Here is a 22835-nt window from a genome sequence, read left to right as displayed (position 1 = left end):
GTCCAAAATGTGAATTTTGAGCGCGGCCAAAATGTGAATTTTTTTAAATATCGTAAATCCTTTATGGGTTTTCTACTACATATTTTAGTAAGAGACATAATTTACGTTATATTACGCCATTCAAGTCTGAATACCCAGGGTTCAATTTAAAAATGCACTCAGTAATTTTTTTGTTTATGATGAAAGTTCCCAATAATGGAGGTTAAGGCCAAAATATACTTCGGTTTTTATGTGTATGCTAGGGTAACATCAATTGAACAATAATACAAACTACTTGGTTACAACAACAGATGCCAGAGTTGATGAGTGCTTGTGTGAGCGAGTTATACTCGCAAATCTGTTTTAATAGAGTTCAAAGACATTTTTAATGGGCCATAACTTCTAGTGAAAAATAGCGAAGACACTTTATACTTGGAAAGGCTATGCTTTCGCGTCAAAACTGAAGTGTTCTTTGGGCTTTACAGAGATAAAGCGAAGCACATTTGGCTGGTTATGTGATCTCAAAAATCATAACCCCTTAGGAGCATTAAATAAAATAGCTCACGTGAGTGTACATAACTGTAAACATTTTTCAAAAAATAAATCGTTAAAGTGCGTAAAGTGTAAACATTTCAGCATTTTACTCCATATAATGGACTTCTATGGTGCCCTGAGTTTGAACTTCCAAAATGCAGTTTAAATGCAGCTTCAAACGATCCCAAATGCAGTTGTAAATGATCCCAGCCAAGGAACAAGGGTCTTATCTAGTGGAATGATCGGTTATTTTCATAAAAATAATACAATTTATATACTTTTTAATGTCAAATGCTCATCTTGTCTTGCTCTACCTGAACTCTGTTTTTTCCGGTTTATGACAGTTATGTCGAAAAACTCCCATCTCATGTTCTCTCTCAACTTCAAAATCATCCTATATGACTGTTTTACCTTTTTTGTTAATGGTTAATGGTTCACTTTGCAAAGACTGGGTCGGTACTTCTGCAGGGATGTAGGATGATTTTGAAATGATTTTTGAAGTTGAGGGAGAAAATACGATTGGAGTTTTTCGACAAACCCTAACTGTCTTGAACCAGAAAACACAGCGTTCAGGCAGGGCAAGACAAGACTTAAAAGATTAAAAAATATTTAAATTGTATTTTTTTATGAAAATAACTGATTGTTTCGCTAGGTGAGACCCTTCTTCCTTGGCTGGGACCATTTACAACCGCATTTAAACTGCATTTTGGAAGTTCAAACTCAGGGCACCATATCAGTCCATTATATGGAGAAAAAAACTGAAATGTTTTTCTAAAAAAACATAATTTCTTTACGACTGAAGAAAAAAAGATGTGAACATCTTGGATGACAAGGGGGTGAGTACATTATCTGTAATTTTTTGTTCCGGAAGTGACTTTGATTGGAACTATTTTCTGCAATGAAATTGAGCAAAAATGTTCAATACTGTATCTAAAATGTAAGTCGCTTAATTTAAACTTCTTGTTTATTGAAGTACCATTGTATAAAATCAGTGTCACATTGCAGTCCTGTTGATATTTAGGAAATCATATTGGTCATGGAATGTTGCATACCTAAATCATATTATATGTATATATATATATATATATATATATATATATATACTTTTTTTTTTTTTTTCTACCACAGTATGCATCTTTATTTGTTTTGATTTTGTTTTGATTTCTGGACGAGTCCCTCTCACATACTCATTTTAAGCTGTGCAAGCTTGTTACATTATCAGTCACCGTAAGTGTGACGTCAAAACGGCTTGGCTCGGAATCGGTAGATTGACCGGCCAGTCACTAGTCAGGGCCGATCATGTGGAAAACCGGCTCATTCCCTGGCCGATCGATTGGTGCATCTCTACAAAAAATACGAAGTGCATTCTGAACAGAGGTACTAAAGTACTAAAGATCCCTATTAAATATAGTAAATCTATTAACAGCCTTTTTAAATTGTACAAAATAAAGACTTACTTAATAATAGGGTTCAATTTCTTCAAAAATTTGATTCAAAAAAGTACATTTGTCACTTTAGCCTGCTTTCTAGAGATAATGGCATTGGCTACTGAAAACCCCTATATTGTTCAACCACTACCAAGGGTCATGGAATATGTTCCCGAATGAAACCAATAAATGTGAGACAGCACACATAAAATTGTTGTACCAAGCAGATAGTTGTAGATTTATGATCTGTTTTTATCATTTGGTGGTCTGCTGGACCATTACACAACACAAAGCGGCATCAATCTCCACTTCTGTCAGGCCATTAATGACAGTGGCGGCCGCTTCCCCTCTCTCTATCTACCCAAGCCCCATCAGCTTTTTGTTCCCTCTTATTTTATAGTGATGAATGACTGATGTTATCGCAGACTGGGAGATGGGCTTTTACAAGCATGGATTACTTCTGTACATGACCAAAAACTACCACACTATAAGAGGCCAGGAGCATTAGATCAAAGCTCACAGCCATACAGCTCTTCATTGTGACAGCATTCTAGATAAGCAGCACACATCTAAGAGAATCATATCGTCTAATGTCTTATACAGGATATCATTTATACATTTTTATATGTCTATTTCTCAGAGTTTGCAGAGGACTGGGGATGCGGCGGCACAAGACGTGAGCAAGGCTCAGAGCAGCTGCCTGTGTCATTATTGCTCTGCACAGCTTTTATCATTCCCATAAATCTGGTTCTGCAGAGCCCCATAAAATGGCAACCTGTGAGTGTCTGGCACTCCGAACACCCCATGGAGAGAGGGAGAGATCGAGACAGAAAGAGAGAAGGAGAACCACGGGAGCTGTTAACCTGACTAATGGCAAACTCCACTTGTGCAAAAAGCCCAGCGGACTCCATGACCGCGTTTACTGCTGCTACTGATGAGTAAACAGAGGTGAAAAAACAAAAGCTTGGGGTAATCAGTTTCAAAAATGATGATAATAATACACACTCGTACAAGAAATTGAAATGCAGAGTAAGTGCTGAGTAGTCTGGGCTTTGGGTAGTTATAAAGCGACAAGTTATGTGAAAATTTGAGCCTCTGCCCTAATCAGTCGCAAGAGCAACAGGACATTTTGTCAATAACTTGCTTTTTATTTCTGTGCCACTCAGAGGTTGCGTTAGACTTTAACATTGTCAGTCATTTTGACGGACAGGGTCGTAAAAATTCTGTCATAATCTATTATTACCCGTCATTTTAATTTTCATATTTTAATTATAATAACACATGTAATTGCTTTTATTTTTGCATTTTCATTTTTATTCATGAACCTACAGGACGATAACCTACAGGACGTCACTGATAAAAAAATTCTGTCAATGACCTCTGGTGCCACTACTGGGAAGCAGAAATGGGCACTGATAAAGATTTCCTGAATGGATTACATTTTTTAAAAGCTTGATTCAATTCAATTCATTTGGTCCATTTTGCTTATATATGAAATAAATCACCTAATAACTAATCCTGTAAAGTATATAGAGAGACAAAAAAATATTAATTTAAAACATTTGTCAACAGTGCCCAATCTATGCAGTACAACTGCCCTGTATTTAACAGATTAACAAGCTTAATATATATAAAATCATACTTTAGTCTGTACTTTCCATTGGGAGGTGGCTGTCCCAAACCCTAACCCCTAAATTTCAACTTGAAAATTATATTAAAATACTTTTTTGCATTTTCTCCATTGTTGTTTTTAAAAATATCTTTTTGATTTTTTAAAAAAAGTGAAGGGAAAAAAAGTATTTTATATTTTCTTTGTAAATTATGAAACTTTCTGTAAAAAAATGTCCCGCCTTTTCATGTCACTACCAAAACAGTGTATGTTTTAGTCCATTGGCTGAGACAGATTTTAACCACACCCTGACATTTATGCTCATGAAATATTTATGTGTCACTCTCTCTTATAGCTCCATGGTGGATAGACAGATCTCATCATTTTGAGGTACATGTGTTCAAAAGTATTAAAAATCTGTCTGTAACTTTAAAGAATGTCACTACTGAACACCATTTTTTTTGGGAGTTTTCCATAACATTTAGTTTTTATATGTGTACTACTGTTTAGAATTGTGCTAGCTAACCATGAGCTGACTAGCATCTTTGAGCGAGGTTCAAAAGTAGCTAATATCGTCACTAGCGAGTCATTTGGTGAAGTTTCGGTGGTAACATCTTTGTTTTTTTTTGTGTGTTATCCCACAAAATTGTCACTACCATACCAGTCAGGACCAAAACATGTCATCATTGTGACAAAAGGGAACACATAATCCTTTATTTGGGGGAAATAGACCAAATTTTAGTACAGTTATGCAACATTTTTGTATTTTAGGATATTTTAGTAGTGTTTTAGTATGTGGGTTAAAATTCTGCAATGTGATGTTGTTGCTACCAAAAACATTACTGTCACTACTGAAAATATACAGCAAAACATGGCATGTTTTGTCAAAAATAAAGTATACTGAATTATCAACTAAGATGTTATGATAGTCTATGATTCAATGTATAGCTATTTAAAATAATGAATACTTTTTGCCTTTTACAAAGAAAAAAATGCATTCAGAATACAACAAATCTCATAAATCACAGCTGAAATGTTGTTAAAATTTTAACTGTTATTGATTTACTTCTGAAAACTTTTTAATAAAATAGAAAAAATATATTTACAAGGAAGATGTAAGCAAAATCTTAATAGGTCAATAAAAACCATCTTATTTGGGGAGAAGACAAATATTTGTAAACTTTTTGAAAATACAATATGAGAATTAACTGTGCAATTATTAGAAATGTGTACTTTGGATATTTGCATACATACAAAATTTATGAAAAAAAACATTTTTTCAGCTCATTTCAGAAAATATATCTGTCCATACTACACGACCAAAAGTGTGCATTACGTGATCATTCACCAACAATGTAGCATGATGCTACATAAGTCAATAAATAAGATTTATATTCCGCTTTTACTCAAAACTTATTTTAAACCACCACCGAGTCTTTGCAATAACTTCCGTTTGCCGTCGAATGTGTGTTTTGGCCATGTAATGTTGTTGAAATATGTTATGTCCTCTGAGTCAGAACAGAAGGCATATAACGTTATACATACCAGCAGACAGCACTGGAAGGTAAATTAGTGGAAAATGAATAGAAATTATGATTCTGTCTGAGGTAAGCATTTTAAAACGAACATGCACTAGTGTAAATGTAGCCTAACAGATGTGTAAACTGAAAACTTTTTGAGCTTTATTAAAATTATTTTCTCAGATTTTTTGTGTTGAATATATTTTGTTCCTTTGTGCAGTGGCTCAGGAGTCTCTGAATCTGTATAAACGTCAATAAGCTGAAAAAAATATCTTGTTTAAATTGATTTCATAAAATTGGCATCAAAAAAAGTATCATTCAGAAACCAGTATCGAAGTCAAGGTATCGGTATCGGTATCGGCATCGATATCGAAAATTTTGGAACGATACCCAGCCCTAAACTTAAGTGACATATAAATTGTACTTCTTTGTAAAACCGTTATTATAACAGTGTGTAAACACTCATAAAAGTCATTTGTTCGTAAATCAAGCTGCACTGGTTGCACTGTATGTTACTGAATGCAGCCTGTGAAGACACCTGAACGAAAAAAAAAATGTCTGCACACTTTCATCTCATCACTTTTAATTCAGCCTGTAAATTAGGGTAGTTAATGAACCTGCCTACAGTGGCTATTTCTTTGTTGCTTAGACCACAGGGAGACATAAAACATTTCAAACAACACCCCAAGTCAAACAGCAATATTGCTGCCAGTTGCTGCCTTTACAGCTTCCAGGATCTCACACGTGAACAATACCAGCTTCCACTACAGCATATGCTGCCTTTATCAGCTGATCTCATTTCACACTCAGCCTTCAAATCCATCACAGGGACAGGTAAGATTGCTGAGAAAACAAAGAGCTCAGGAATAATATTGCGTCCAAGGGTAGCCACAGTGTCCTGCTATTGTGGGAAAGGAAACACCTCATATAATACTCAGGACATTCTTGAAAATAGGAAAATGACTGCTTTCCTTCAAGGCTCAGTGGCCTTCTGTGGCATGCTTTTAGTGTCGTGTTAACAACTGAACTCTCTCACCCCATACTCAAAACACACAGCTGATGTCAGTACGATAACGTTGCGTGAGCAATGACGTGAGTCTGCCAGACCAAACAAAGGATCTGACACATTCGATGTACTTTGGCCCAAAGCACAGTGAGCTAAGACATCATAACAACAGGCTGAAGTCGTCCTGCAACCTAGTTCGCAACAGCTGTAAATTTGCTATGCTATGGTAAATACAACCTTTCTCCTGAAGAAAAAAAAAAAGACTTCTTTTTAGAACATCTACACTGGAGTTACTAAAAGCTGTGACGTCCTTTTATCCCTCTGTCACATGCTAAATTAAAGGAAGTCTCCACTACTGTCCATCATCATTATTGCCTAAGTTAGGAGTTCTTATCTAGTTCTGCTTGAGGGGCCAGATTTAACATTAGACACTACGTGACCCATTACAGTTTTTTCTCCCCTTTCACAAAAGTAAACAAGGTAACACTTTACAATAAGGTTCATTAGCTAACTACATTAGTTAACAAGCCTTTTGTGACAAGCCTTCTAGGAATGAACAATACTTCAACAGCATTTATTAATCTAGTTTAAATCAAACTAAATACTAAAACTGCACTATAAAGAACAATTTGTTGAGTCAACTTAAAAGAATTTGTTACCTGGCTGCCTTAAAATTTTCAAAAGTTCAGTCAACTCAAAAAAAGTTTAGTCAACTTGAAATGTTAAATTATACTAAGTGACAACTTAGTAAAGATATTTGAGTTGATTCAACCTAAATTTTAAGGCAGCTGGGTAACTTACCCAGCTTTTAAGATTAACAAAGCAAATTCTGTGTTAAGTAAACTCAGTATCACTGGTCACTTAGTACAACTTAACATTTCAAGTTGACTAAACTTAACATTTTAACATAGCAGGGTTATTAACAAATTATTTTAAGTTGACTCAACAAATTGTGTTTTTTGTTTTTTTCCAGTGTACTATTAACAAAGATTTATAAATACTGTAATAAATGTAGCGTTCATTGTTCATTCATGCTAGTTAATACATTAACTAATGTTAACAAGTGACACCTTATTGTAAAGTGTTAAGGTCATTGTACACCGAGTCTGAAATTTTCATATGCATTTTTTTGTTTTTGTCATCCTTTCCTATTAAAATGTATGCTACAGATGCGAAAATGCAGAAAACTTGATCTGATCTTGATCTTGACAACCTGATCTGAATTTTTTAATGACAGACGAAAGTTTTGGAGGCAATGTGTAAAGGTATTTGCACACTGAGTCCGAAATTCTCACAATTTCTCAAAATTTTCGCAGGTTAAAAAATAAATATGACCTCACTTTGTGTCAATCACGTTTACACACTGCTTCTAAAACTTTCGTCCATCATTAAAAAAAATTCAGACCAGGTTTGATTTTCTGTGTTTTCGCAACTGTAGCAAGCATTTTTAAAGGAAAGATGTCGAATACGAAAAAAATAAAACGCATACGAAATATTTATTTGTTAACGTGCAAAAATTTTGGACAAGAATTTCAGACTCAGCGTGCAAAGACATTTACTGTAAAACAAAAATGTAAAAAATCTTTATATATATATATATATATATATATATATATATAATGAAATACAAGTAATATTAATGTTTAGAAATAATAGGAAACTACAAAAATTAGATAATTTACAGGAAAAACATTTTTATCCTCAATGCAAGTAAAAGATTTTTTTTTAAATAATACATTACATAATTTGTTCATGTTTTTTTAAGGATGAATGCATGCTGCAAGAGAGACACATGCATGAGTGACACTGTAAAATGTTTGCATATCTATCTATAATATCTATGTTATGGGTTGACATTGGTGAAGTGCAATGAGTTTGTCACTTTGTCTCCGCTTACATTTAAATTAGGAATTTCAATAAAGTTATTTTCAATAAAGTTCAATAAAGTAATTTTGGAGGACACTGTATCCTTCAGAGGATGCAAGTAGCAAACTTTTTTAATAATGTCTGATTATTAAAAGCAATAGAAAAATTTGTTGCCATTAGACAGTAAACCAGAAAGCCCAAAACAACTTCATGGCCTTTAGCACATTGAATGTGATGCTCTACAAATTGAGAATTTAGACAACAGCATTCAGGACAAAGAAAATGATCTCAAGCTCTCTGCATTTATTATCAAGAATGGCTCATGGACCTTTTTACTTTTTAGAATTTTAAGAATTTACTAAATGTTTTAGTAGGCCAAAAGTCAACTTCGAAATGTATATAACGTGTATATATTGTGATAGGGAAATTTAAGTAAACATGCTTTTCAATAGAAACATGCCCACGGCTTTCTTGCAATGCATATTTGCTTTTATTCGAATCACGGAAAAATAACAATCACTGCACTCAACCGGGTGTGTAGATCAATAACTAACATCGCTTTCAGATAAAGGATCCGCACTCGCTGTATCTTCTTGATAAATGATAGTTTCTTTTTTATTTTGCAACACAGCAATCAACCAATCAGCTTTTATTCAAATCAAACATAATAACTGACCTCTAACCAAGAGTGTTTGTGTCCATACAATAACACACTCTTCCTTATAGGAAAACTCATAAAGTTAAAGTGACAAATGTGTGTAATCATCTACAGTAAGTGTTAGAACAAGCACCTAAGAGTCCATGATTTAGAGTGCAAACATGCTCTTCATGTGTAGTATTGTGTTATGGTTACTTACAAACAGAATGAAAAGAAAGAATATTAGCAGGTTATAGGATTTTCATACTGCTGTTTGTTGCCAAACAGCACTTCCCAGCTGTGAATTCCCAGTTTCAAAGAATGGGAGTGAGTGCTATGTCTGGTGAGCCTTTATCAGAGAACAAACAGCAGTTTAATATGTCGAAAAACACAGCTCATCTCTACATCTCCTGCTGGAGAAGGGAGCTGCCCATCAGTACAGCTGTCAACAGCTGGGAGGGAGAATGATTTTATGGACTGTCCGCTGTTTCCCCTCTGGACATCAAAAGACAGAGAAACAGCTTTTATTTCCAAAAAATTAAATGTCAAACACAAAAGATGCAACAACAGGATTAACAAATAAGAATCTGAATCTGTGTTAAAAACTTCACTGAAATATGTGCTATATAATGCTATTACTAGTAGAAAGACAAATGCTATTTGGAGAAGTTTGGCACTTTTGAGGAGCTTATATTTCACAGCACAAATGACACAAATTCTACCATATTTTAAAAGTTAGATTTAAAGGTCTAAAAGGCAGACATCTAACTATACAGACCTTGGCAGCAATATTGTGGTGTCAAATGTGTCATTCAAGTGTCTTGATGTTGTTCAGTCCACAATTTAAATATAGCTTGTAGATTTTAAACTGAAATGTCCAGTCATACCAAAATTTATTCAGACACCTTTCTCACATTATCACAGTTTATTCACTATAGTTTAGAACATGGTAATAAAATATAACAAGAACTCAGAGTTAAACTGTGTCAGAACAAATTTATCTTGATAATGTTAGCAGGGCTCAAGGATTTTTTCTACTGGCCCGGTCGGGTTTTCACTGGCCTTTCCACAAAAAAACAAAATAGTTGCTGTTATCATTGTTTTTGACTAATGTTATCTTTTTATTTTAATAAATAAGCTTATATGACATCAAAATTGTACATACCAATTAAATTGCACAACTCTCGATTCCAACTTCGATTTCACAGCAAAACCTACTAGCCTAACAAATATAAAGTTCAAACATTATTTGTTTGTTCAAAAATTATTTATTACAATGAAACAATGCTTTAGGGAAAAACAGCAGACGGACTGAATGAACGCAAGGTGTTGCTTATGGAATAATGATCCTTGGTTACCGCTGTAAACAAAGCAGCGCCTTGCTTATGAATGCAACTTCAAATGCATTATACAGAGGCAAATAAAAAAAAAAAAAGAAACCATGTAAATATTTCCTAATACAGTCAGTTCTGTATCAATATTTAGGAATAATATTTCCAATATTTTGCGCAATGTGAACCGTGATCTTGCTGTATTTTACAGTATTTTTTCCTCTTTGCGGTCGTCTTCAGCGTCTCTGGCCTCTGTTAACGGATGTTTTTTTGAGTTCGTAATATTTCCACACACATGACATTGAAAATACATTGCATGCAGTTTGGAACATAGATCGGTTGAAATATGTCTGATCGATCGGTGCATCTGTACACCACTGTATAAATATAGATAATTCATTGTTAAAGCTACAAAGTTACTCATCAAAACAGGTATTTTGACATACTTCTGTAGGCTCTGTCCATCAGAGACACGTCTCTATGTGATCGCTTGAAATGTTAATTGAACAAGGCACGTGCAAATGATAAACCTTCGTGAAGACGGCCCGAAGCAGTGGCCCGATCGGGCCAGTGACAGATTCGTCAACTGTCCCGAGCGTCTTTCACGCTGGCCCCGGGCCATCGGGCACTCCTTATTGTCGAGCCCTGGTCAGATAACTTTGATAGAAAGGTATGTAATGGATTACAATCAACCAAAAAATCTGACAACTGTATATTTACACAACTATCAATACTTTGTTGAACAATTACCAAACAATGGTTAATTTTGTCCAGTCTGTGGTGTATAAAGGTCGCATTAGCAATTAAAAAAAAAACACTTAAGCAAAACATGGTCAGGTCAAAGTGTCTGAATAATTTTTGCTCCCAAATTTTTATCAATTTCACTAGTCCACTGTATGAAGAACTAGTCCACTGTATGAAGAATTTTTGGGTAGGGTACAACGGAGTAAAAGGCGCCTTTGATATTATTTTTCTCTCAGCCACTAGATGACAAAAAAACGTGGCGTAGCACTTTCCAAAACATCCGCCTTTCAAGATACACGTGCAAATTTGTCTGATCCTTGATGGGAACGCCGGCATCAGCGCAAAGTTGATTCTGTGCTTACTTGATCTAATATTTGATGTTTTTTTTTTTTTTTAAATGTTGAAAATGGGAATCGCTAAAATTCTTCTTAATGTCAGTTCTTCTCAATTTCAGTTTCATTAAAACGGCTGTTTTTAAATAGCGAAAGAACATATAAAAGTATGGTATTTGGGGTAAAAAGTGCCCCTGCTGTTGGGGCTGAAAGGCGCAATAATTAACATGATTAACATGATTAACATGACTTGTCCATTTGGACATGACATGACATTGTTAGATTCAGATTGTAAATGTCACATATTATATTGGGTGTGCATCTTCTAAGATAATCACCATGTTTAGAAAGAAACCATCATATTTAAAAATGCTATTAATCATATTATATAAAAAAAATCATTTGTTGTTACTGCTGTAAATCTATATTCAATTACTATGGGATCTCCTTCAATGCTTCAGAATCTTTACATTTTAAAATTATTTTTAAAATACACAGAAAATAGTACAAACTTAACTTGTGAAGTATTAACTAGACATTATAAAAAAAAAAAAACATTTGAGCTAAAGTATTTGTAATAGTACTGTGTGCCTTTTACCTCATGGTATTGAGCCTTTCACCCCGTGTGTGGGGTAAAAGGCCCCCCTTGCCACCTCATAAATTTATAAGATTTTTAAACAAAATAAACGACTTGTATATTTTTGTTTTTTCACACAAAATCTGATGCTCCATAAATGTTCAATACAAACATATAGATAATTCTGCATTCATACACTTTGAGTGCAGTGAAAAGCAATTTTTTTCTTAGGGTGTGCCTTTAGCCCCTATAATACCCCTGTTGTACCCTATGATATGTCACAGTTTACTTTATTTTCCTATCCTCACTTGCATAAATGAACTATAGTGTGCACCCACTAGTAAAAAAAAATATCAAAAATTATATCTGGTATCTGAATAATTTTTTGTTTTGTCTTACCTTGAAAATTACATTATCTTCCACTTGTCACTTTAAAAATAACACATTCAGGTGATTTAACCTTTGAGGATGCATTAACTAAGATTAGACTTCTGAAAAATGCAACTGCACAGTCACAATAAAACATTTTTGCACTTCAAGGTTACATTAATGAGCTTCTAAAACATGACAATGTTTACCCATTAGAGTTGGATATGTTACTGCCTATTAGAGCATTTCTGCCTTGTTTCATTACTAGAGGCAGCAGGTGACAAGTCCATTAGTGTTCATCACTCTACAAAACTATTCACACCTTCACAAAATAATGTTTAAAGACACACAAGAATATGTTAGAGGTAAGAAACCACCAAAATCTCTGACAACAGCTCAGACTTCATAGGACTGGAGAAAGAGATGCAGAAAGAATTCAGAAAACCGATCACGTGAACAGCTCAGCACTTTATAAAATCTGCCTTTTTTATCAAACCCACGTGGCTGCAGTTGAGTCAAATCCCTTCCGCCCTCCCGTCACATCTCAGAGAGATATTCACTCTGAATCACAGCAGCCGCACATGAAGCGATGATAAGATGCTTCTCGAGGATTTAGGTAAACTCTGAGCCCTGTGTCAGTGCAGGAGTTCTCAGAATGTGTCCACGTGTCTTCCCACATCATTACACAAGTCCTAGCCTCCTAACCCCATTTTGCCAGCACGTAAACAGAAGGCAAACATCGCTTATGACCTTTTCTTATACTTCACTGATTGCTGACCCGAAGCGAACAAGTCAATTCTTTCCAACAACACTTCAAACCACAAGTTTCTTTCACCTCATTCTTCTTCAGATTTTTATACCAACTGCTGCTGATCTTTCTAAGTCTTAAACACTAGAACTAAAAAAAAGAGCACGCACTCATCTCACGTGGCTTCTTGTCAATGCCGTCCATCCTTTCCAGGGTAATCCGCGTTCACCTTTTCAACCGTAGAGCCAAAGGTGTAGAAGGAGCCACGCAGGGTGGGAGCCAAACAGACACAGAAGAGCACAACACAAGAGTCAGTGCCGTAACTTCCCCTCCCTCCAGTTCAAATTTGGGGGCTGGATTTGGTGGGAGCCGAGCGTGCCTCAGTGAGCATGCTCTGAAACGAACACACTTTTATACGCACATGACAAGTGATTTCCAGCCCCTGGGTTCCTCCTCCCCTCCACATCCTCCCTCTCTTCTGCCTCCGAGCTGAACAGAACCCAGGAATGCGGCTGAGACCAAAGTCCGGCCTCCATCAGAAGGAGAGGAGGGAAAGAGCCTCCCCCACCCGATCAATAACACGTCCAGCTGCCCGAGGCAAACGCTCGAGTTTGCCGGCCGCTTGCTTTTCTTTATTAGAGGCAGGTGGCTAAATGGCAAGAGGTCTGGACCACAAATGGGAGGGTCCCGGGTTTTCACTGAAATCACGGCACCTAACTTACCCCCTGACCCTTCATCTGCCCTGGGGTGTCACAAAATGACTGCCTTTCCCAACAAAGTGGTTTTTCTACAAAGAATAGGAATGTGTGAGGTAAAAAGACACCTGAGAAAGAGTGTTCAACTGGTTAAGTAACACGTGAAATACCTACTTGTGTTACTGCTCTTCTCAAGTTCTCACAAAACAGAGGTGACACACCTCCCTTAGTGAACTCCCTGACCTCTACTGAAACTCAAATAGGTCTTAAATTATTTCTTTACACACTACCATTCAACGGTTTCAGGGTCAATAAGATTTTTATGTGTTTGAAAAAAGTCTTATGCTCACCAAGGCTCTATTTGAACGGAAAAAAAAGTAATACTGTAAAATATTATTACAGCCTAAAGTAACTACTTTCTATTTCAATACATTTTAAAATATAATATTCCTGCAGTGAAAGCTGAATTTTCAGCATCATTACTCCAGTCCTCAGTGTTAACATAATTCTTCAGAAACCATTCTAATATGCTGATTTGCTGCTGAAGAGACATTTCTTATTATTATCAATGTTGAAACATTTGTGCTGCTTAACTGTCTTTTGTAACTTTTTTGATAAACTGAATGTGTCCTTTCTTGTTTTTTTTAATACATTATTCTGCAATTCTTCTATAATAGGCATTAAACTGCCACTATATTTGACTTCTTTCCAAAACTGCATTGACTGCTCTAAAATATGAGACACCAATGTTTCAGGACACAGAAAAGGACACATGTTTATTTGATAACTGTTTTATTTACTGTTCGGGTTTATGTATATGCTTTTTTTCCCAAGGCATTGTTAGATGCCAGTGTTTTCTGTTATAGCTATGCAACTATGATTTCAAAAAATATTTCTTAGCTATTAAACTATTTCTTTTTACGATTTTAAACCGGTATCTAACAGATCAAAACAATCACAAAGTAAAAAGAGGTGGTAAAGTCTGATTTTGTGGTTGCTGTGCTCAGGGTTGCCAGGTTTTCATAAAAAAAACGCCCAATTGCTACTCAAAACTAGCCCAATCCGATTTCCCCTGTTAAAAATCTTGTTTGTCAGGGTAAAATACATGTTTTCTGCTGAGGTTTCCCTGGTAAAATTCACATTCCAGATGATAAACATGACGTTTTTGAGGTGGCTTCAAACCGTGGACATGAAAAACAACCCGTGGCAACAGCGTTAAAGTAGCCCAATTCTGCGGGAAAACCACGGACTTGGGAACACTGGCTGTGCTTTAAAATCTAATTATTATGTTTTTATTTCAAGTGATGAAGGATTTTGAAAGTCTGACAGTAATCAGTATTGAGTATTACTGTAAGGTTAACCCTGCTTGCTTTAAATGTTTAAAAAAGATTAAGAGTTTAGAAAAATTTTGAATGAAATTATAAATGCGACCCTGGACCACAAAATCAGTCATAAGTAGCACGGGTATATTTGTAGCTATAGCCTACAATAAATTGGATGGGTCAAAATGATCAATTTTTCTTTTGTGCCAAAAATCATTAGAATATTAAATAAAAATCATGTTGTAAATGTCCTATGTTGTCATGTTGAAAATATATCAAAACGTAAATTTTGCTTAGTAATATGCATTGCTAAGAACTTAATTTCGACAACTTTAAAGGTGATTTTCTCAATATTTTGATTTTTTTGCACCCTCAGATTCCAGATTTGTAAATATTTAAATATTGTCCTATCCTAATGTATAAATCAGATGATGTATAAATTTTAATTTCACATTGAACCTTATGACTGGCATTGTGGTCCAGGCTCACAAATTTAAATTTAGAAATTTAATGAAAAACTAATCAAATGTAATCAACTAGATTACTTTAATACAGTAACTGAAACAGTTACACTACTTGCATTTTAAATAGGGTAACTTGTAATCTGTAACCTATTACATTTCCGAAGTAACCTTCCCAACATTAATAATTACCATATTTAAAATGTAACACTAGTATAACACTGATTTACAGTGTGAAGTTTCATATGCATATCCACCCAAGGGAAGAATGAGACACGCCTGCCATGCTGTTTTCCAGTGTGTGCATGTCTGTTTTCACTCTTCTATCTGTGTGCGGCTGTCTGGATAACTCTGATAAGCGCCTTGTCTCAGTGTACATGCTGCTGTATTTGCCATTTCACTGATCAACCGGATGAGACTTTTTTTGCTTGCCGAGTGTAGTAAAACAAACCACAGCTCTAGTCACACATACATGCATATTTTTCACAGACCGCTCTATCTATCGCAGTCAAAAACACGCACGACCCATGGAATCACTGCTCATATTCTCCAGCCCGCTCTCACAAACACACGCTGTGCTGATAAGCCTGAAGAGCAAACAGACTTATTCTAGAAAACGTGATTTAGCTGGAACAAGCTTCTATTCAGAGAAAATGACAAAATAAATCAAAGCTTTTGTTTCCGATTAATTAATCAAAACAAAAACACAGTTTGATCATTTATCTTTTAAAATCTAAATTTGGCCTAATAAAGATTAAGGAATGATTTACAAGAGTTTGACATAAGGTATTACATTTTATGTTATCCATATCAGAAGAGGGAGTTTATCGTTGCAGGGAGTTTCTGCAATGCTCTGGTGATTCTCTCTCCTGCCCTAATTTCTCAGAGAATCTGTCTGCATTCAAACCAGGTTGTACAATGAGGACATTAGTCCTTTGAGACATTCTCTCAGCCTCCCTCTAGCTCTCTCCTCTTTCACACACTCTCACTTTCTCTTCCCCCATACACTTTTTTTCTGTCTTTCCCTGATTGCCACCCCACAATGAGAACCCTACCTCGTTCTCTTCATTCATTTTCCCTCTTAATACCTGTCCATCATACCATGTCCCTGTAGGCACCAAAACAAATACCAAGTTAATGTCTTACCTCCTATTCATTTTTTAAAACGGTGGAGCATCGTTATGTAGAACAGGGGTCTTCAGAATAGTGGGAACAAGCTGATCTGTGGGGGGAGAAAAATTTAAGTGTAAGTCTTGCAATGTACATATTTTCAAATAAAGTTTACACTGCTATTGTGTCTTTTTCGGGAGTTTCTCCTTATAACTTTAACCCTTTATCTTTTATTTCTACCCTTTCTGTCTTGTATTTCAATATTCTCTTTTAATAGCAAAAAGTGCTCTACAAATAAATCTGAATTGAATTAAAATCAGTACAGATAATATTTTAATGATTTATTTTACCAGTACAATGACAACAAAAATGCCAATTATCTAAATTTTTAAACAACACATTGTTTTATTAACACAACATTCGCTATTTTGCTCGCTAAGGCTGGGAAAAAAATACAGATTTCTCGATTTTAATCGATTCTCATTTTTACGAAACAATATTGATTCTTAAATCCCAAGAACTGATTAGTCTAGCTTGTTTTCAGTTAAGGGTTAGGGTTAGGAACATTGTAGCGCACCTCCCATCCAATAAATCGCAATAAGCTTTGTTACTTTTGCTATGAAACAAGTCTCAGATTTCAAATTCTGTTCATTTTATTATAGCATTCAAACAATAAATGCCGTTTTGGTGTTGTTTAATGTGGAGTGACAGATCACTGTAGCGCCTCAGTTCAAGAGGAGTGGTTTAATACCAGTTTTAGCACAAAATAAACACAAATAAACATCACAAGGTATGTGTAACTAACCAAAATTCGTATCCTGCCTCATGCAAAGACGGCAATATAACAATGTCACATAATATCACATTTACCTCAGAAAAACTAAATTTGGTGACAAAAAAACTCATTTGTCAACTAGAAAAATTAAAATAGTTTTGGATGCAACTCATGTTGGATGTAGGGTTGCCAAATCCACATTTTTTTCCACGGAACTGGGCTGATTTTAAACTGTTGCGGCAGGTTGAAAATATGTCCCAGTTTGACATATTGCAGATTGGTCATAAACACTGCTAAAAAGCCCATTCTTCACTAAATTTATATCTACCACAGTTTTATCATAGGTAGAATGCAAAATGTTTCAATACAAGCATTTCAGTCAAATGTAATTTATGCAATATTTGAAACCTTTAACCCCCAGGAAAAAATCAACCTGCCACAACAGTTTAAAATCAGCCCAATTATATGGAAAAAATGCGGATTTGGCAACCCTACATCCAAACACAAGCTGCATCCAAAGCGATTTAAATACTCCACATATTGACAGCAAAAATTATATTAAATATTTAAATGTTTGTGGGAGCGGGATTAAGAAAACAATCCAACGCAAGGCTTTAATACAAAAACGCAAACAATGAATGGCGTCTGTATAAAGCAAAAGCTGAATTGCGGACAATTTGAACGATTTAGAAATCCTGGCCAGACGCATTTTTTAGGTCCAAAAAAAGGACATGTCCGGGGAAAAGAGGACGTGTGGTCACCCTAGCTAAATATATGCACCACATAACATATTTATTATCATTTTTTACTTTTTCTCAATGTTTAATTTATGTTAAAATAAACTGCCACCATTTAAACATTTATATTTATAAAAAACAAACTGGAAAATAAATATAATATTGTAATGTAGTACAAACTGACTTTAGTTAACAGCATGTTTTTGCTCCTTTGAAAAAAATGTTTAATGTACCATATCTGATATATATCCAAAATAATCAATATCATTTTGAATAAAAACGGTAATTGATTCGAAGCTTGTGAATCAGAATCTGCGCCAAAACCTAGCCCTATTGCCTTTAGTGAGTCTAAAAATATACAGCAACCTTCATAAATTAGGAAGAATCTAGAGGATTCTAGAAAGGGCATCTTTTGGTTTAAGACCAGTTCACTATTAAACTAATTGGGGAATATTATTGAAACACTTTCAATGGTGTTTGCACAAAACCTCAGTGTTTTCCGTAAACAAATTGGCTGATTAGTTTGGCTGGTGTCAGAGTCACTACAAAAGAGAGAATTAAATAGGGGAGGACTGCTCCAGATGATTGCATATCGGTCTATAAGGTCAAAGGTTATGGGAAAAAAAGAAGGTAAAAAGAGCACTCGCACTGAGGTGAAGGTGGTTGTCTGACTGGGTAAGAACAAAACAGTGCAGGGAGGTGCAGAAGTGGGGGTGGAAGATTGTCATTACGGTGACCACAATAAAAGGTTTAAGCCTGTGACCCTTCAAAGCCAAAATAATGCCAATTAAGCTTTAAGAGACCCTAGCGTGGATTCCGCCAGTGGCTCTTAGCCCTGGCCCTATTTGTCAGCTTTAATCACCACTTCAGTCAGACAAACAGCTCACATTGTCCGGACATAAAAACTAAATCAAGAACAAAGGCGGTACATTTACTGCCTTTCTTGGGTGACGCCTTACCATAACACAGCAGCATTGACCAACAAGCCTCTACACTGACCCTATGACTTTACGAAGTGAAAACAAATAAGAATGTGGCTTAACTCTGCGATGCAAAGGCAGCTGCTCCCTCCATTGATGCTGAATAGCATGTGGTTATCTGCATTTCATCTGCAAATACAAAAGAAAGGACACATTTAAAACAGCTAAATCTTAACAAATAATGCATGGTTGTGTGCATTAATAAAACTACTAACCTCATGAGGCTGGAACGAAGATCTGCGCAGCAGCTACGGTGCAGGTCATTTGTTCTACAAGCAAATACATTAATATTAATTACATTTATCACATTTAAATTTTTGCATATTCTTTCTGCCACAAAAATATAATGAAACTAATGATGCTCATTTAAAAGAACAAGAGACAGCAGATGGCAGTATTTGACCCCTTTGCTATGAAAAGTTTTTTTTTTATTATTAGCAATTTTAGCATAATACAAACATTTTTTTTAATATGCATGATAAATATAATTATTTAATATATATATATATATTATAGTAAGTTACGTGTGTAAACCATAGACTCCAAAAATCTCTTAAACTGCAAATAATTGCTAATTTTCATTATTGTTTTTTTCTTAATAGACTAGAAATATCTGCATAACCCCACAACTGACTGTTGTGTGCATGTTCGAGTTTAAAAACTGGCCTTGAATTAAATGAGCTTAACAACAAGCAAAAAGTAGAAAATTCACAGGTTTGCTGCATGTAGCAATGGCGCAGCTCAAGTACTTGCATTGCACTGTATGAAGCTCTATTGCCTCCTACTGGAAATAAATGGAAGTTCCTAAGGACTTGACTTCAGTCAACTTGGTTAGCACTGTAGTATATTGCAATTTGCAGCTCTTTTAATTCCTTGCAACATTTAGACATGTTGAAAAGTTTTTTGATCTGAAATAAAAAAAGAACAACTGTCAAAGCCTGTGTGTGAATGAAACAGAAATACATTTTCCTTTTCTTCTCTTTAAAATTCAAGTTAATGCCTGGTTCCTTAACAAAAATGTTTAATCAAATCCATTAAAATTACATATATATATGCAAAAAAACAAAACAAACAAACAAACAAACAAACAAACAAAAAAAAAAACAGCAGACTTACCTGAAATGTCCTGGTTAGGATGGTTAGGACTGTAACCTGTCCATAATTTGAAGAAATAAACTTTCCTTTGATAGATTAGAAAACCTCTCTGTATCTACATTCAGTGACAAACAAATAAAACCAAAGCAACAAAACTCACTTGTTTGATCTCTGAATAAAAAAATTAACAATTAAAGACGGCAATATCAAATATGAACACTGAAAAGAAAACGTTATTCCGGTGAGACGTCTGTTGACTCATAAAGGGAGAGCCAGGGGCTCAGTGTCTTCACACACTCTGTATGTGCGTGTGTGCGCGCTCCTTTCACTCCACATATACGTGCCTTTGCCATCGGCATTACACTAATATATGTCTTGTCTTTAAGAGGCACTTTCCTTTTTTCTCTCTTTTTGACTGGAACTGAAATCAATGGTCACGCAATTACAGAATGTGGATTTGTCAACTGATGTCTGGCTGCTAAAGTGCGTGTGGGGAGCACTATACAAATACCCAATAAGAAGTTCAATAAGAGCAGTAACACTGCTGATTGCCGACTACGGTCCCATCAAAACCAGACAGCCAGTTCCAGGTGTTTTATTCTGTCGAGAGGCAATATTGCATATTGGCAAAGAACATCAATGTTCACTCAAACGTCTCACGGCGGCCTATTGACTCTCCACCAGGGAGCAGAGTCAACCATTTGGAAGTTATAGCTCCTTTCAAACTGTTTTAAGATAGGAACAAACGTTCAGAGCTGGAAAGTGCTGTCTCGAGAGGCTCCGTCACCGATAATTAGTGATCAATCACGAATTAGTTTAAAAGCTTGAAAAGAACACTGAGAGCATTATTAGATTGCAGAGATTCACTGCTCTCCAATAATGACTTGGATTTTTAGAGGAATGAAATTCTCCAATCGTTCGTCAGTCTCCTCTATTGCCAATCAGGCCCATTAATCAGGGGAAGGTCCAACCGGCCCATGTCTGAAAGATTGCAGGTGCCAAACAGAAAGGAAGGGGAAAACAGGCTGCTTACAGCTTGTGTAATTAGAGGACATTAACACTGAAGGAATCAACTGCTTCAGGTTCATCACTATGTGGTAAGTGTACTTTAAGTATATTGCTATGACTTTAGTCTTAAAACGCCACTAGGACTTGAAAGATTCATCAGAGAGTCATTTATGTTAATTCTGCCAATTAGATCCAGACTGAAAGGTATTTGCCAATATTGTCTTCATTTATCACATATAAGCACACTTACCAAATGTACTTACGGTACATAGAGGTATAAAACTGCGCCTGTTTAACACAACAGATCTAAAATATTTCCATGTTTGCTGTTTGCTATTGAAACCACTCTCTCCCTTAAGTATTTCTAACGGTAGCTGACCTGAACTGACTGGCTCTCTGTAATTGAACAAATGCATCAATGCTGCATTTGTTCAATCTAATTTCAGGATGCTACTAGAGGGCATGTTTATCGAAGAGAACAAATATGTCTAATAGATCAGATTAGCCCACAAATCACAGGTTGAAAGAAGGAGCCATATGACAAGATACCTGAGGTTAAACTAGTACATTAATTTAAAGTTTTAATGTTGTTGTCCTTAAGAAACCTGACCTTCCTTGCCTTTTACGCTATGGGTTAAGCGCCTGATTCAGTCTGAAGCTACAACTGACTGAAAAAAAGCAAACAGTTGTAGTTTATACCTCAGTTTCAGTAAACAACATTAAAACATGGGGGAAAAAAACGCATATAATTGGATATATGATAATTTACTGTTAATGTACTTACATTTTTTTCTCTGCTGACAAACTGAAAATTGTGACGTACTTGATAAACTATTATATTTTCAGTCGACTGGTTTCGCGCCTTTACCTGTGAAGGCGCGAAACTACCTGACAGCAGATGAGATAAAGGCGTAAGACCCTTTAGTATAACGAGATAATGGGCGCCCTCGCACGAACCCTCGTTTACTTTTCCCCCCCAAAAGGCAGTATTTTCTTACTGGATCCTGGCCCAAATTGGCTCTGGACGTTATTTTGATAAAATGAGCAATTATTATATTAGAATAACTTAAAGTGAATGAATTACGAGGTATTTCTCAGCTCTTTTTTATGATGATTTTTTTGGCCTCAGCCCATGCTAAAGATAAGTACTAAGCAAAGCACATTATTCACTCAGCCATATGAGGCGCCGTCGTCAATCATTTAGTCAGCCGCTAAGCTGAGGTGATACAGCTGTCTCTCGTTTGAATCATTTCCGCGAATCGATTCTTTCAAACATTTTGTTCCAAAAAAGCAGTTCATGAAAAGAAGTCTAGGCCATTACTCAGTTGCGTCATCGTGTGGTTAGACATCATGGCGAACACCCTAAACTTTATAATACATACATTTCTTTCCATTTATTGCGTGTTTTAATTATATTTTATTAATAAGGGTTATTGATAATTTTGCAACCATTCTTTAAAAAATGTTTTAGAACATAAATATTTTTATTACACCTTATTTTTCCCATAAAAGTGGGCACGACCATTTGTAAATGTTATGGGTCTGGCTTCATTTATTTTTAGCTGTACAAAACAGCTCCTTTTGCTGTTTGATATTGCACATTGGTGTGTCTTGACATTATTTTAATGTATGAGCACATTGGTTAGTGTTCTAATGACGCATCATCAGTCGGCCTTATTGGGAATCCATGCTGTTGTTTACATCTGAGTATCGCCAATATGGCCGCACTATCCGGGTAACTGACCAAATCGTGACGTAAGTGCAAACCCTCTATTGCAGCTAATGAACCAGAAGTCTCACGCAAAACCTTACTTCGGCATTGAAGAATAAGGTGGACAGCATATAACCAGATACTGGTCGCACTACTTTAAGATGCCAGATGAAGTCAGATATCTCTGTCTCCTTAGAAAGTTGTTGTCCAAACCTGTCACAGTTTCGATCTGGACCAAATCCTTTTCCATATAGTAGTATAT

General features: G+C 35.6%; 1 long non-coding RNA gene across 1 annotated transcript in view; it reads right to left on the bottom strand.

Moving 5' to 3' along the window:
• LOC127176855 (uncharacterized) overlaps positions 1-13037 on the bottom strand; it is a 138464-nt gene extending 125427 nt beyond the window's left edge. Inside the window, exon 1 of the long non-coding RNA XR_007829156.1 lies at positions 12850-13037. This is a non-coding gene — a long non-coding RNA (uncharacterized LOC127176855). The remainder of the gene's footprint in view (positions 1-12849) is intronic.
• Between the last annotated feature and the right edge of the window lie 9798 nt (positions 13038-22835).

The sequence above is a fragment of the Labeo rohita genome, chromosome 15, assembly GCF_022985175.1.
Source record: "Labeo rohita strain BAU-BD-2019 chromosome 15, IGBB_LRoh.1.0, whole genome shotgun sequence".
NCBI lineage: Eukaryota > Metazoa > Chordata > Actinopteri > Cypriniformes > Cyprinidae > Labeo > Labeo rohita.
The sequence above is the reverse complement of the archived record's forward strand: the minus strand, read 5'-3'. Positions and strand labels throughout refer to the sequence as shown.